The sequence below is a fragment of the Schistocerca piceifrons genome, chromosome 3 (assembly GCF_021461385.2).
Source record: "Schistocerca piceifrons isolate TAMUIC-IGC-003096 chromosome 3, iqSchPice1.1, whole genome shotgun sequence".
NCBI lineage: Eukaryota > Metazoa > Arthropoda > Insecta > Orthoptera > Acrididae > Schistocerca > Schistocerca piceifrons.
In genome coordinates this window covers 756,310,525-756,325,898 of record NC_060140.1, presented here as the reverse complement: position 1 = coordinate 756,325,898, position 15,374 = coordinate 756,310,525, and the positions used below count along the sequence as shown (strand labels likewise).

The following is a 15,374-nucleotide window of genomic DNA, read 5'->3' as shown; positions in this document are numbered from 1 at the left end:
TGAAAAATTTTATAGTAAAGACTAAGTTAAAAAGCAGATTATCTCTCAATAAACGGTTTTACATGTGAAATGTGGTGCAATCCTTTACGCTTCCTAGTACACAGAGTTTCAACTTCAATGTAATTATCATGTGGTAGACGTCGGAAAGGAATGCTAAAATTTTTCTCAAGGTTAGCGTCTATGTTATTTTTCTCTGAGCCAGCCGGCGCACGTGGCTGCCTGTGGTGCGAGTCATTGTCTGCTATCTCTTTGTTGGCGGGCATCGTTATTGGGATTAGGAGACCTAACTTCTACAAATTCACCTAGCCGAGAGGGCCCAGCCCTGTTTGAATCACGCCAATTTTGGTTATATTCTGGTCTTTTGTTAAGGTTGGTTGGTTGGTTGGTTTGGGGAAGGAGACCAGACAGCGTGGTCATCAGTCTCATCAGATTAGGGAAGGATCGGGAAGGAAGTCGGCCGTGCCCTTTCAGAGGAACCATCCCGGCATTTGCCTGGAGTGATTTAGGGAAATCACGGAAAACCTAAATCAGGATGGCCGGACGCGGGATTGAACCGTCGTCCTCCCGAATGCGAGTCCAGTGTCTAACCACTGCCCCACCCCGCTCGGTTTTTGTTAAGATTATGTCGTCTGTCGTCATATCTGTAGTTTCTGTAATATTTTTCTTGTGGGTCATGTGGTGGAGAATTTCTCCATGAGTCATAACTGCGCAGTGGACCATTGCGTCTGAAGTTATTCTGTCTCCCTTGATAATAATTATTTTGGTTCCCATATTGTCTGTTTCTCTGATCGTCTCTGTGATAGACAATACCGCGGAGAGGTGATCTTTCCCTGTAATTCTTACTACTGTGCCAACGGTTGTCATACGGGTGGTGTCTGTTTTGGTCACGATTTACGTTGTAAGAATAGCCTTGTCGTGTCCAGTTATTATGTCTGTCACCGCGGAATTGTGACGGATGTGACCTGTAATTGTTGTGCTCCTGTTTTCGTGTTCTGCGATTGTCAGTGTCAATTTCCAATTCTTGTAACAGTCCCTGAAAAGCTTCAATGTCGTCTTTGCAACGTCCTGCCAAAATAATATGTCGTAAATGTTCAGGCAATTTGATTAAGCAAATGCGGATGAGTTCTGAGGGGCTGTATGGGTTTGAAAGATACTGACTCTTATGTAACATGTCTTCGAAATATTTGACAAGACTGGAAAATTCAGATTGTCCGAAATATTTCATCATTATGATGCTATGTTTTACTCGGTCTAGAGTAGCTTGAGACCAATATGCTGAGAGGAAGGCATGATAAAATTCTCCTTCACTGTGACAATCGTGAATGACCGATCGCATTCTTACAGCTGGTTCATTCTCTAAGTAGCCATACATAAATTCTAACCTGTACTCCAGTGACCAGTTGGGAGGAAAAGAATGAGAGAATTGATGAAGCCATGCTTGTGGATGAATGTCGTTGCCAGAATTCTTAAATGTTTTGAATTTACGTGTAATAGTGAACAGCTTATAGTCAAAATCATCATTTCGGCGATTCACACATCGGTCATTGTTACTTCTTTTCGGCGGTTCCATCTCAAAATTCGGTGTATCTTGCCAATTTCTTTTATAATTTCCGAAGTGCCCTGTGTTATTATTTTGTGGCTGTTCCGTATTTCTAAGTCCCTCTTCCCATGTTGGAGCGCGAGTCTCCTCTGAAATATGTAATTCTTGTATTACCTGTGTCAACTGATCTTGTGCTTCCCGGATTTCTCTTTTATACTGTGTATTGATTTGATTTTGATTTTGTTTGATTTTTCTAATTTGTTCATACTCTTCTGTGTCAGTGAAAGCTAAGGGTCTTGTGTCATTCAGATCATCATCTACCTTTGTAGATAAGTTAGTGAACTGATCCGAACGTTCGGTTACTTTCTCTGATAGTGAACTGATTTCCTCAGTGTGTTTTTCTGATCCAAGTTTCAGAGTGTCCATTTGTGTTGAAATCGTATCTACTGTGTCCTTTAAGTTTTCCTGAGTTTTTGCAAGTTGCGTAACCAAATCGGTAGATGCAACTAAGTCAATTTTAGCTTGCAAGGTGTCGTGATTTTCATGAACAATAGTTTGTAGTTCTTTTATGGCTGCTTCGTGATTCTGTAATGCATTTTCATGACGCGAAAAAATAGGTTGAAAATGCTCACAAATTTGTGTTCTTACGTCATTACAGACTTTTCGACATTTATATTCGATTTTAAGTAACTCTGCAGTTAAATCTTCACGTGTTTGTTCGAGCGTTGTTCCATTGAGTCTAACTTTTTAAGATTTTGTCCCAGTGTGTCTAACTTTTGAAGCTTTTGTTCCATTTGTTGTATTAATTGTAATAACAATGCACTGGTGTATGAAACATGTTCCTCAGTGCTTTCCGGCAGTGAATTTGCACCGGCAACATTCACATTTTGACAAGCAGAAGCCGGCCATGGTGGCCAAGCGGTTAAAGGCGCTACAGTCTGGAACCGCGCGGCCGCTACGGTCGCAGGTTCGAATCCTGCCTCGGGCATGGATATGTGTGATGTCCTTAGGTTAGTTAGGTTTAAGTAGTTCTAAGTTCTAGGGGACTGATGACCCTAGAAGTTAAGTCCCATAGTGCTCAGAGCCATTTGAACCAATTTTTGACAAGCAGAAAATGTGCCTTGACTTATTAGAGATAACGGTGAGGACCCAAAACCTGAATCTGAGTATTTGCAAGATTGTGTCCTGCCATTCCCGATTCCTGAGGCGAGCTGTTTCCGACCGATCGATCGGTAATGCTTCCCTGTTCACTAATTGTTTCACTGTCCACACCATTGTTTGCCGCCCGCTCCATTTCCCTATGCACAATTACCAAATTACTATGTTGAACTTTAGTTAATTCATTACACGGTGACGCTAACACACTGCTTTCGTCTTCACTGTCATTTCTCAGTTTACTTTGGAGCCTAGTATTACGTTCTTCACACGCCATAAATGTCACAATATTTCACACGATAACACAGAAAAGGACAATTTGAAGAGTAAAAATAAGAATACACATTAACATAGCACTGAAAATAATATCTAGTTAATTGCAAGCGCAGCTGCGAAATACTTGGTGCAAATGTATGTGCATGCCACAACTGTTAAACAGTACAACAATGAAAGACTGCAACTACAAAGGAGATTCTCTGTACAATTACGCGCTAGCAATAAACAAAAGCTGCACTAACTACACAAACTACAAGAAAAAATCAGAAGATTCCAGTGAGATATCCTCGGCTAAGGGTCGACATATGAAACGTCCCCTTAGAAAAATTATAAATGACTTTGCTTAAACTGACACACAATATTTTTAGCGCAACGCAGTCTGACTTTTAATAATCCCTACAAAAGAATGGCCCTGACTAACAATAACCTATACCTTTCATGAATCACTTACCTCAAAAAATCTTCGTTACTCAAACTACTGCAATACAGCGAGCGCCAATACTGCCTGCTAAATAAAAGATTCAAACTACTGAAGGCACTAACTACTGATAGGCATAGTTAGCAAATGAAAGATTTTGATAAAGAACAAACAATGTATTTACCTTAACAGTGTTCAAAAGTCATAATATATATCAGTTCATGACATCCAGTCTTACAAATTTACTGTCTCTGATGGACACACGTACAGATCATCCGCTCTCAAAACTCCGCCATCTCTCTCGCCACATCCACCACTGCTGGCGGCTCACGTCCAACTGCGCAACGCTACGCGCTGTTACAGCCAACTGCCCAACACTACAATAGCCAACAACAATGCAAACCAGCAACAGACTGCACACAGCACAGCCAGTGATTTTCATACAGAGCGCTACGTGGCGTTACCAATAAAAGAACCTATACAGTCTACTTACACCTCTACCCATACTATTTCGCAGGAAGTATCTACTTCAGTTTCACTACAAGGTAAACTACTTCTGACAGAAATAAATACTCCACCACCAACTGTATTTAATCTATCTTTTCTGAAAACTGTTAGGTCGTTTGAAAAATATTGGCTGAACTTATTTCCGGCTATATCCAGCTTTCTGTACCTATAACTATTTGAGCTTCAGTGCTTGGAGCTATGGTTCTTTCCCAACACACCTACGACAATTTACAACTACAATACCGATCGTTTCTACAACTACCTTACTGTGTTTTACCTACCCCCTTTTAGAAGGGCGCCCTTTTTGGGGTTTCCTGAGACCCTCTAACCTAAAAAAGCGCCCAGCCCTTCCACACAGCCCACGCTACCCATGAAGCCGCTCCCTATGTGTAGTGGACTCCTGACCTATTAAGCGGAACCCAGAAATTCACCATCCGATGGTGCAAGTCGAGGAGACTGCAGCCTACACAGTCACAGAACCGCCTGAACCTCTGTTTGAGACCCTCCACTCGGCTCTGCACCGAAGGACCACAGTCGGTTCTGTCGACGAAGCTGAAGATGGTGAACTACGCCTTAATCTCGCAAGTAAGACTGGCAGTCTTTACCATTTCAGCTAATCGGCCGAAACGAGAGAGAATCTTCTCCGTTCCAAAGCGACACACGTCATTGGTATCGACATGGGCCACCACCTGCAGTTGGCTTTACCGTGCACTCTTCATGGCATCCGGAAGCACCCTTTCTACATCCAGAATGACTCCTCCCCAGTATATACACGGAGTGCACACTGGCTTTCTTCCCCCCCCCCCCCCCCTCCCCCTGGCAGCCATGTTCCTAAGGGGCCCCATTACGCACCTAACGTTGGAGCTCCCAACTATCAGAAAACCCAGCCTCTGTGAGTGTCTAGATTTTGCGGCCGAGAAGCTTTCTCTGGAACAGGGTGGATGATTGCATCCGGAGCAGAGGCTTCGTCAGCCATGGGTAACTCCCGTAACCTGTTCGTCAAACGAACCAGGGAGGCCCTGCAATTGACCTCTCGGAAAGTCTTTCGCTGCCTACCAGACTTTGGAATGATCTCCCACTCGAACACAGGGGAGGGATCAATCTCAGTGCTGGCAGTACCTGGGGTGGTCACAGCAGTGGACCAATCGGGGGACATGCGGGGTGTGCTTGACGTCCCTCGCATACCCGCGTTCGATACCCCACATTGATGCCCCTTGGCAGCAGCCTCAAGCTGTGTGACGGAAGCGAACACAGCCTGGAGCTATGAGTGAAGGGCCAACAACTCAGCTCGCATCTGTACACAGCAATCACAGTTCCTATCCATTACCGAAGCCGCTCATGTTTGAAGCTCATAAAAATATGTAATAAACGAACTGTGTACTCGCCTTATTAGCAGCAGGAACTCGCAGTGCTCTCTCACTGACAGTCTAACTGACACTAAGCTGTTCTAACCGAAACAAACAAAAGCCTGTACAATACGAGGGTCGATGCAAGGGTCGATAGCAAAGGCGGTACTGTACGCTACACTGTTATTAAAATAAAACATTGTCATAATATTGTAGAACAAAAGCAAACTGGTGCTTTTCATTTATTATTATAATGTTGTTCTACCAAGAACCGACAGAAGATTCTGTTAATATGATAAAACATTGTCCCTAGTAAGCACTCGAACAAGCAAGAAATTAAAAAAATAATCTTGTATCTACACAGATAACTGAAAATAAGTCGCTCGTATTTGAAGCTCGTAAGAATATGTAATAAACGAATGGTGTACTAGCCGTATTAGCAGCTGGAAATCGCTGTGCTCTCTCACTGACGGTCTAACCGACCGACTTCACCAAAGAACGTTGTTTCATTATCAAAGTTGTTTCTATTGTATATATTTTCTGAGTGTTAAGATATCGTAGCATTTTTTCATTGAAACCTAATTTCACTTATGACATATCTACATCTACATCTACATTCATACTCCGCAAGCCACCCAACGGTGTGTAGCGGAGGGCACCCTACGTGCCACTGTCATTACCTCCCTTTCTTGTTCGAGTCGCGTATGGTTCGCGGGAAGAACGACTGCCAGAAAGCCTCCGTGCGTGCTCGAATCTCTCTAATTTTACATTCGTGATCTCCTCGGGAGGTATAAGTAGGGGGAAGCAATATATTCGATACCTCATCCAGAAATGCACCCTCTCGAAACCTGGACAGCAAGCTACACAGCGATGCAGAGCGCCTCTCCTGCAGAGTCTGCCGCTTGAGTTTGCTAAACAGCTCCGTAACGCTATCACGCTTACCGAATAACCCTGTGACGAAACGCGCCGCTCTTCTTGGGATCTTCTCTATCTCCTCTGTCAACCCGACCTGGTACGGATCCCACACTGATGAGCAATACTCAAGTATTGCAATACTCAAGTATCGAGTTCACCTATAATCGTAGCGGAACAGTACAGTGTTGCCCATGAGAAGTAGACCACTAATTGAATCGCCGTAACCTCTAGATTAAGTGAATTTTGTGACAGGTATTTCTCGCAACATAAAGCAGAACCGTAGCAGAGTTCTAAATTTCTTAAAAACTACTAGCTGAAATTCTGAAACGGCGACTACTACGATACGCAGGAGAAGTGAACTCGTTGCGTATGCCTGTACTTTGCAACCATAGTGTGCAACAAGCTCACCACTGCGTGCATCTTAACCATTGGTCAGAAGCACCAAAGACAAATACCACAGTTTGTTTAAGCAAACATTCCGGTGTAACTGTCACCTATTGGATAGTCTGATTGTAGGGAGAGCACAAGCTGTCGACACGACCAACAAGATTACCTGCTGCAGCATGTGTTATAATGAAAGGGGAGCTTCATTTTCCTGCCAGCAGAACCGCTGAAGATGATACATCTATTTGTGTAGAAGTAACCCTAATGAGCTACAGGTAACAGAACGAATTTTCACTCTTCCAAGGGCTGTGTACTGATTTGAAATTTCCTGGCGGTTTAAAAGTGTGTGCCGGAACGGAAGTCAAAACTGGGGCCATGCCTTTCTCGGGTACGTCTCTACCAGCTAATATACCCAAGAACGACTCACGACGCGCCCTCCCAGCTTTTCTTCTGCCAGTACCTGCACAACTACCAAACTTCACAGAAGTTTTCCTGTGTACCTTGCTAGACAAACAATTCTGAAAGAAAGGATAATAAAGGCAAATGGCTTAGCCACACCCTAGGGGATGTTTCCAGACAAGTCTAGCTAAGAGTAGAGCTGTCTACTACATACCTCCTGTGCGGTACATAACGGAGTGTACCTTGTACTTCCGCTAGTCCTTTTCTGCTCCATTCGCAAATGGAGAGAGTGGATAACGACTGTCTCCATCCTCCGTGTCAGCCTTGATTTCTCTCGTCTTGCCTTTTTCGTCCTCACACGAGATGTTTGTTTGCGGTGGTAGGATCGTTCTGCTGTCAGTCGCAATTGCTGGTCCTCTAAACTTTCTCAATAATGTTTCTCGAAAAGAACGTCTTCTTCCTTCAAGGGAGCATTTGCTTAATACTTGAGTGTCGATCAAAGGTACCAGTGAGAAGTCGAACAGCACACCTCTGAAATACTTCTATGTCTTCCTTTAACCCGATCTGATGCGGATCCCAAACGCTCAAGTAGTACGCAACAGTGCGTCGCACTAGTGTTCTACTATAGTATGTTTCCTTTATGGATGAGCTACACTTCCCTAAAGTTCTCTCAATAAACCGTATTCGACCATTCTCCTTTCCCATACCGATCCCATGTGCTCGTTCCATGTCATATGTCTGAAACGTTACACCTGGATATTTAATCGACTTGACTATTTCTGAGAGCAGACCACTAACACTGTATACGAACGTTATAGAATTGTTTTTTTCCTACTCATCTGCGTTAACTTACAGTCTTCTACATAAAGAGCAAACTGTCATTCTTTATAATTAATGGAAATTACCTCTATCGTCATATATCCTTCTATAGTTACTGACCAACGACATTATACTGTACACTGCAGCATCATCAGTAAGCAGCCGCAAAATGGATCCCATCTGTCATACCTTTTATGTACAGCCGGAAGATAATTATCACATACCTAATTGCTTGTATGTGCATCTTTGGTACAGCGGCGACACGTGATGGCATGGAAGCAATGAGATCTTGGTTGGTCGTTGGAGTGAGCCAGCCAAACAACGGCACACACAAATCACCTAATTCGCATAAATTCCGGGAACGGGGGAGGGGGCGATGAACTCTGACACCCCCATTCAATCACATTTCACATGTGTTCGATTGGGTTCAGATCTGCCGAGTTGGGGGGCCAGCACATCAATTAGAACTCACCACTGTGTTTCTCGAACCACTCCATCGCACTCCAGACCTTGTGACATGGCGCTTTTATCCTGTTCAAAAATGCCAACGCGATCGGGAACACAATTGTCATGAAGATGTGTATGTGGTCTGCAACCAGTGTAGGATACTTCTTGGCCGTCGTGGTGCCTTTCACGAGCTCCAGTAATTCCATGGATGCCAACGCTAATGTTCCCCAGAAGATAATGGAGCCGCCGCCAGCTTGTCTCCGTCCCACATTTAGATGTCAAGGAGCTTTTCTCCTGGAAGACGGCGGATTCGCTTCCTCCTATCGGCATGATAAGAAGGTATCTGGATTCATCAGACTACGCAACGCTCTGCCACTGCGCCAACCTCCAGTGCCGACGGTCACGTGCCCATTTCAGTCTTAGTTGCCGATGTCGTGGTGTTAACATTGGCACATGAATGGGTCATCGGCTGCGGAGGCTCATCGTTAGGAGTGTTCGGTGCACTGTGTGTTGAGACACACTTGTACTCTCCCAGCATTAACGTATGATGTTTATTCCGCGACGGTTCACCACCTTTCCTGGCTCACCAGTCTACCCAGCACACATCTGTAATAGGAGGTGGCCGCCCACCCCCACGATGTATGGATGTGGTTTCGCTCATCTTGAAACCACTCACCACGGCACTCCTCGAACACCCAATAAGTCGTGCAGCTTCCGAAATGCTCGTGCCGAGCCTCCGGGCCATTACAATCAGGCCTCGGCCAAACTCAACCATTCTACACAGGGAGAGCACGCTCACTGATACTACATGCGCCATATGTGTGTCTGACTAGCAGTCACTTCTCTCCGGTTGACGCTGCTGTCGCCTGGACGGGTCTATATCGATAGTAGGTCGGTGGGCATAATGTTGTGGCTGATCAGTGCATAATGAGAACCAGAGCGGCTCTATCACACTTCCCTGGCAATACTGATCATACATTTGACTCCGATGAATACACGTCACTCAAGACAACATACTGGATTCGAGTCATTCATATATCTGAGAACCTATTCCGTAAGTTCGGACCTTTGTTAACATTCTGCAATGTGACACCGTGTCAAATGCTTTCCAGAAATCTGTAAATATAGAATCTGTCTGTTGCCCTCCGCCCATAGTCAGCAGGATATGGTGCGAAAACAGCTATGTTTCGCACCAACAATGCTTTCTAACTTCTTTACGATAAAATGACGTCAGCAGAAAAATGCCTTGGAATGTGAAAAACGTAATCATCTTACAAGAGAAGCTGTATTTGCCCACATCGCAATAAATACGTATATATAGACTGCAAGTTTCGGCAATTTAAATTGCCATATTCAGATCATCAACATACACTAAACAATGTGCCACTCAATGTAGTAAATAGATCGCAGTGCACTACACTGAGTGTCACAATAGTTTATGTACGTTGATGATCTGAAGATGGCACTTTCATTTGCCAAAACTAGTCGTCTATGTATGTATTTATTGTGACCTGGGCAAGTAAAACTTCTCTAGTACGAAGACTACATGTTTCTAGATTAGTGTTGGTTGGTGGATGGTGACTTTCCTCTCTCAAGGAAAATTATTATATCCTAACGTGGAATATGCTAAAGAATTCATCTGTAATTTTCCGGGTCCGTTTTTTTACCCCTTTTATAGCCGGGAACCACCTGCGATTTTTTCCAGTCGCTTGGGACTTCCCACTGGGCGAAACATTCGCAGTACATGCATACTAAGGAAGAGGTCAATGTCAAAGAGTACTCTTTGTAATACGAAACTGGGATTCAATCTGGAACTGCCGACTTATTTCTTTTCGATTCTTTCAACTGCTTTCCAACGCCAGAGATGACTATTTCTGTGACCTGTATATGGGAGTTTGTGCGATGGTATATCTGTACAACTCTCCAGCGTAAATGATTTTTTAAAACGCGAAATTTAAAACTTCGGCTTCCTGTTGCCACAGAAGACTGGTCTAAAAGTGACTGACATGGAACCTTCGATCCACTTTACCATTTTACTCAAAAACAGAATGTTCTAGGATTCTCGGCAAGATCTTTCACCACTGTACGATGTTGACTGTTCTTGTACGCTTTGATGTTATGCAGGTGCACGAATTTCTTCCCATTTTTTTCACTAAACATTTTTTCTGTGTTATTTTTTGAACCGAAAGTACAAAAATATCTGTTTTCCCAGCATCTTCCGAATTTTGTTATTAAGCCACAGTTGTTATTTTCTGTCCTTTATCCACTTACTTAGAACGTACTCCTCGAAAGCGCGATGTACAATCAGTTTAAACTTTGCCCATGAATCTTCTGCGTGTTTGACGACAGGTTCTAGGCTATTGTGTTCTGCAAAATGTATTTTTGCTTTAAATACTCTTCTAGGGTGCAGGTGCATATTCGCTTGGGCAGTACATATACTAAAAAACTGGAACGATGCAGAGAAAATTAACATGGCCCCTGCGCAAGGAGCATGCAAAATCATAGAAAAAAGGCTACTAATCAAAAAGTTTGGGCCCGGATTCGAACTTCGCCACTACTTCAATTTTGAATAAAAATTATCGCCTTCGTTCCATCAAAGGTCTTGTGAAAGAGGACGCAGGAGCGAGCAGAGTTTTAGGGCAATAGTACCCTTGGGCTGGGAAACTATCCCTAAACGGTGGAAGAACCTGCAATGATCAACGGCATGAGAATGCAGAAGGCAGTGGAAACTGTTCCATTAAAGACATATGAAGTGTATCCACACAACATGTGATCTGAAAAATGATGATATCTACACTGACAAAAGATTCCGGATCAGTTCTCCATTAGGATCTCCGAGAGGGGTCAGCAAGGAGGAGGTGACCATGAGAAAAAGTTTGGAAAACCAACGAAAGGGTAACGTTCTAGGAGTCGGTGCGTGGAATGTTAGAGGTTTGAACGTGATAGGGAATCTACAGAATTTGAGAAGAGATATGCAGAGGCTCAGTCTAGATATAGTTGGGGTCAGTGAAGTGATATGGAGAGAAGAAGGAATTTCTGGTCGGATGAGTATAGGGTAACAACAACAGAAGCAGAAAATGGTATAACGGGAGTAACATTCGTTATGAATAGCAATGTAGGGCTGAGAGTGATTTATTGTGAATAGTTCAATGATAGGCTTACTCTCATCAGAATCAACAGCAAATCAACACCAACAACAATAGTTCCGTTATACATGCCGACTTAGTAGAAAATGGAGAGGCAGAGAAAGTATATGAGGATACTGAACTATTGAGGGGGTAATTCACTTCATAGATGGAGATGAAAATTTAGTGGTCAAGGTGGATTGGAGTGCGATTGTAGGAGAAGGAGTAGAAGAAAGCATTAAGTGAGAATACGTGCTTGGTATTAGGAATGAGAGAGGAGAAAGACTAATTGAGTTCTACAGTAAATTTCAGCTAGTATTAGCGAATCTCTGTTCATGATTCACAACAGGGGGAGGTATGCTTCGAAAAGGCCAGGAGATATGGGAAGATTCCAGCCAAATCGCATAATGATAGGCAGAGATTCCAAAGTCAGATATAGCGTTGTAAGATGCACCCAAGAAGAGAGATAGATTCAGATCACAGTTTGGTAATGATGAAGAGAACGATGAGGTTTAAGAGACTATTCAGGAAGAATCAATGCGCAAACAAGTGTGTTATGGAAGTACTAAGGAATGAAGTGACATGCCTGAAGCATTCTGAAGCTATAATAATGTGATAATGTGATAATGAGTAGGCCAATAAGTAGTTCAGTTGAAAAGGATTGAACATCTCTAAAAAGGGCAGTCAGAGAAGTTGGAAGGAAAGACATAGCTACAAACAAGTTAACTGGGAAGAACCCATGGGTAAGAGAAGAAATACTTCAGCTGATCGATAAAACAAGGAAGTACAAAAACGTTTAGGGAAACTCGGGAATGCAGAAATACAAGTCAGGAACGAAATAATTAAGAAGTGCAGGGGAGCTAAGGCTGATGGCTTCATGAAAAATGTGCAGAAATTGAAAAAGAAATGATTGTCGGAAGGACTGACTTAGCGTATAGAAAAGTTAAAACAACCTTCAGTGAAATTAAAAGAAAGGGTGGCAACATTAACAGTGCAATGGGAATTCCACTGTTAAATGCAAAGGAGAGAGCGGCTATGTAGAAAGAGTTGTTGAAGGCATCTGTGAGGAGAAACATAAGAGTTCACAGGGAATGCATATGACATTCAGTATTAAAATCAGAACTTAAAAGACCTTTGGACGATTAAACATCAAATAAGCAAATTGATAGATAACGTTTCATCGGAATTTATAAAATCATTAGAGGAAGTGGCAACAAAACGACTATTCAGCTTCGTGTGTAGAATGTGTGAGACTGACGATATACCATCAGACTTTCGGACCCCATAAGTGCGAAAGTGGTCGTGATTAACAGCTCATGCATCCAAGTTGCTGACAAGAATAGTATGCAGAGGACTGAAAAGGAAACAGAGTATCTGTTAGATGAGGATGAGCTTGGCTTTAGGAAAGGTAAAGGCACGAGAGAGGCGGTTCTGACGTTGCAGTTGATAATGGAAGCAAGCATGAAGATAAACCAAGACACGTACATAGGATTTGTCTACGTGGAAAAAACGTCCGACAGTGTTAAATGGTGCAAATTCTGAGAAAAATAGGGTTAGGCTATAGGCGAAGGGGGGTAATAGATACAAGAACCAAGAGGGAACAATAAGACTGGGAGATGAAGAACGAAGTGCTCACATTAGAATGAGTGTAAGACAGGGATGTAGTCTTTCACACCTACCGTTCAAACTGTACGTCGAAGACATATTGAAGTTAACAAAAGCAAGGTTCAAAAGTGGGATTAAAATTGCAGATGAAAGCATATCGACGACAAGAGTCGCTAATGACATTGCTATCCTCAATGAGAGTGAAGAAGAATTACAGTATCTATCGAATTCAACGAAGTGTCTAGTGAGCACAGAATACGGACTGAGAGTAAATCGAAGAAAGACGAACGTAATGAGAAGTAGCAGAAATGAGAATAGCGAGAAACTTAATTGGTGATCACTAAGAGGACGAACTTAAGGAATACTGCTACCTAGGCGGCAAAATAACCCATGATCTACGGAGCGTGGAAGAAATTAAAAACAGACTACAGTTGGCAAAAAAGGCATTCTCGGCCAAGATGATCTGCTAGTAGCAAACATAGGCCTCATTTGGGGAAGCAATTGCTGAGAATGTACGTTTGAACACAGCATTGTATGGTAGTGAAACATGCACTGTGGGAAATCCTGAACGGAAGTGGATAGAAGCATTTGAGATGTGATGTTACAGACGAATGTTGAAAATTGTTGGAGTGATAAGGTAAAGAACTACGATGTTTTCCTAAGAGTAAGAGAGGAAACCATTGACGAGAAGAAGGGACAGTATTGTAGGACATCTGTCAAAATATCGGGAAATAACTTCCGTGGTACTAGAGGGAACTGTAGAGGATAAAAACTGTAGAGGATGACAGAAATTGTAATACATCCAGCAAATAACTTAGGATATAGGTTGCAGTTGCTACTCTAAAATGAAAAGTTTGGCATAGGAGAGGAATTCGTATAGGATTGCATCAAACCAGTCAAAAGATTAGGTGAAGACCCTCTAGGAGCGATTTGTTTTGTAATGTGCCTATTTTAATGCACTTCTTAATACATTTTTGGAATGAGTTGGGGCAGTTTATCTGCGTACGTTAGATTGTAAGCTAGAAACAAATATTGTCATTCAATAGGCAACTGTAAATTACATGAAACCCTTGGTACATAATGCCGCACGACGTTTGAGACTACCATCCTACTCCTTTTTTCTCTCTAACTGCAGCACAGAAACCGCAAAGCGCACTTGAACGGCGCCTCGGTTCATCCGGGACGCGCCTGCTCACTTGGCACGCTGTGAGTGTGACGTCACGGAATGTCACCGGCTCAGTCCGGTATTGCATGTCCAGAGAAAGTTGTGTTATTGCAATGCCAGGAAAATGGTGGAGAATACTGCAGCAGATATACGCTGCTAAACATTCGTGGGAGATGTCTTCAATCAACAGAATAAAAACCAGAAATTTATAAGGAATTGCTGCTACTGAAGTAGCCCGTATCTAAAATTTGAAAGTCTCCCAGAGTGCTCAGTGTATAAAATTAAAACATGTTCAAAATAAATGAAAGAACTCAGTCGATAAGAACCATGAAATGCAAGGTTCAGGATACAAATTTTGGTTTTAATTTGTTTGTAAGTTTTAACAAGAACGTATTAAGGTGGAACCTTCATTGAACAAGCAAAATGCTTTTGTCTGCATATGGTATCATAAGGAACTATACGTTTATCCAGCGCGATGTTATTTACCGTAAAGTGTCATAACTGCAAGAATATAAATTATTTTCGAAACTGCTCGAAATCTAAAACCTGAAAATAACATCGCAGTGTAGTGATTTCATGGGACTGCAAAGAGCTAACGGCCCACAAGAGAGCTTTCAAAGCTTGCTGGTGTGCCACCGTAGACAGGAATGTAGTGAAAGCCTTCTGTTACAATTGTTCATATTGGATAAAATGTTAAACTTCTTCACTAGCGAATTATTCAGGAAACTAGTGTTTAGTCATGTGCATCCATTTGTTTACTTACATCACCCTGCTGGTGACCTGTACACTCAACAAGACAACACAGCACGCGTCACTCAAAACGAGTATCATTATGTTACGTAGAATACACCACAATCATGAGAGTTTGCGTTGTGAGAGCTTGTTTGACTGCCGAAGCGTAGATCCTACTGATTTTTAGCTTACACTATGTGATCTAAGTATCCGGACACCCCAAAAACGTACGTTTTTCATATTAGGCGCATTTTGCTGTCACCTACTGCCAGGTACGCCATATCACCGACGTCAGTGGTCATTAGACACAGTGAGAGAGCAGAACGGGGCTCTCCACGGAAGTCACTGACTTCGAACGTGGTCAGGTGACTGGGTGTCACTTGTGTCCTACGTCTGTACGCGAGATTTCCACACTCCTAAACATCCCTAGGTCAACTGTTTCCGTTGTGATAGTGAAGTGGAAACGTGAAGGGACACGTACAGCAGAAACGCGTACAGGCCGACATCGTCTGTTGGCTGACAGAGACCGCCGACAGTTGAA

The 15,374-nt window shown here is 42.9% G+C and overlaps 1 non-coding gene across 1 annotated transcript; it reads left to right on the top strand.

The window, feature by feature from the left end:
• The first annotated feature begins 10,620 nt into the window (after nucleotides 1–10,620).
• Nucleotides 10,621–10,728, top strand: LOC124791133. The gene has a single exon (XR_007016555.1). It is a non-coding gene; the product is annotated as a U6 spliceosomal RNA (small nuclear RNA).
• Nucleotides 10,729–15,374: the final 4,646 nt, after the last annotated feature.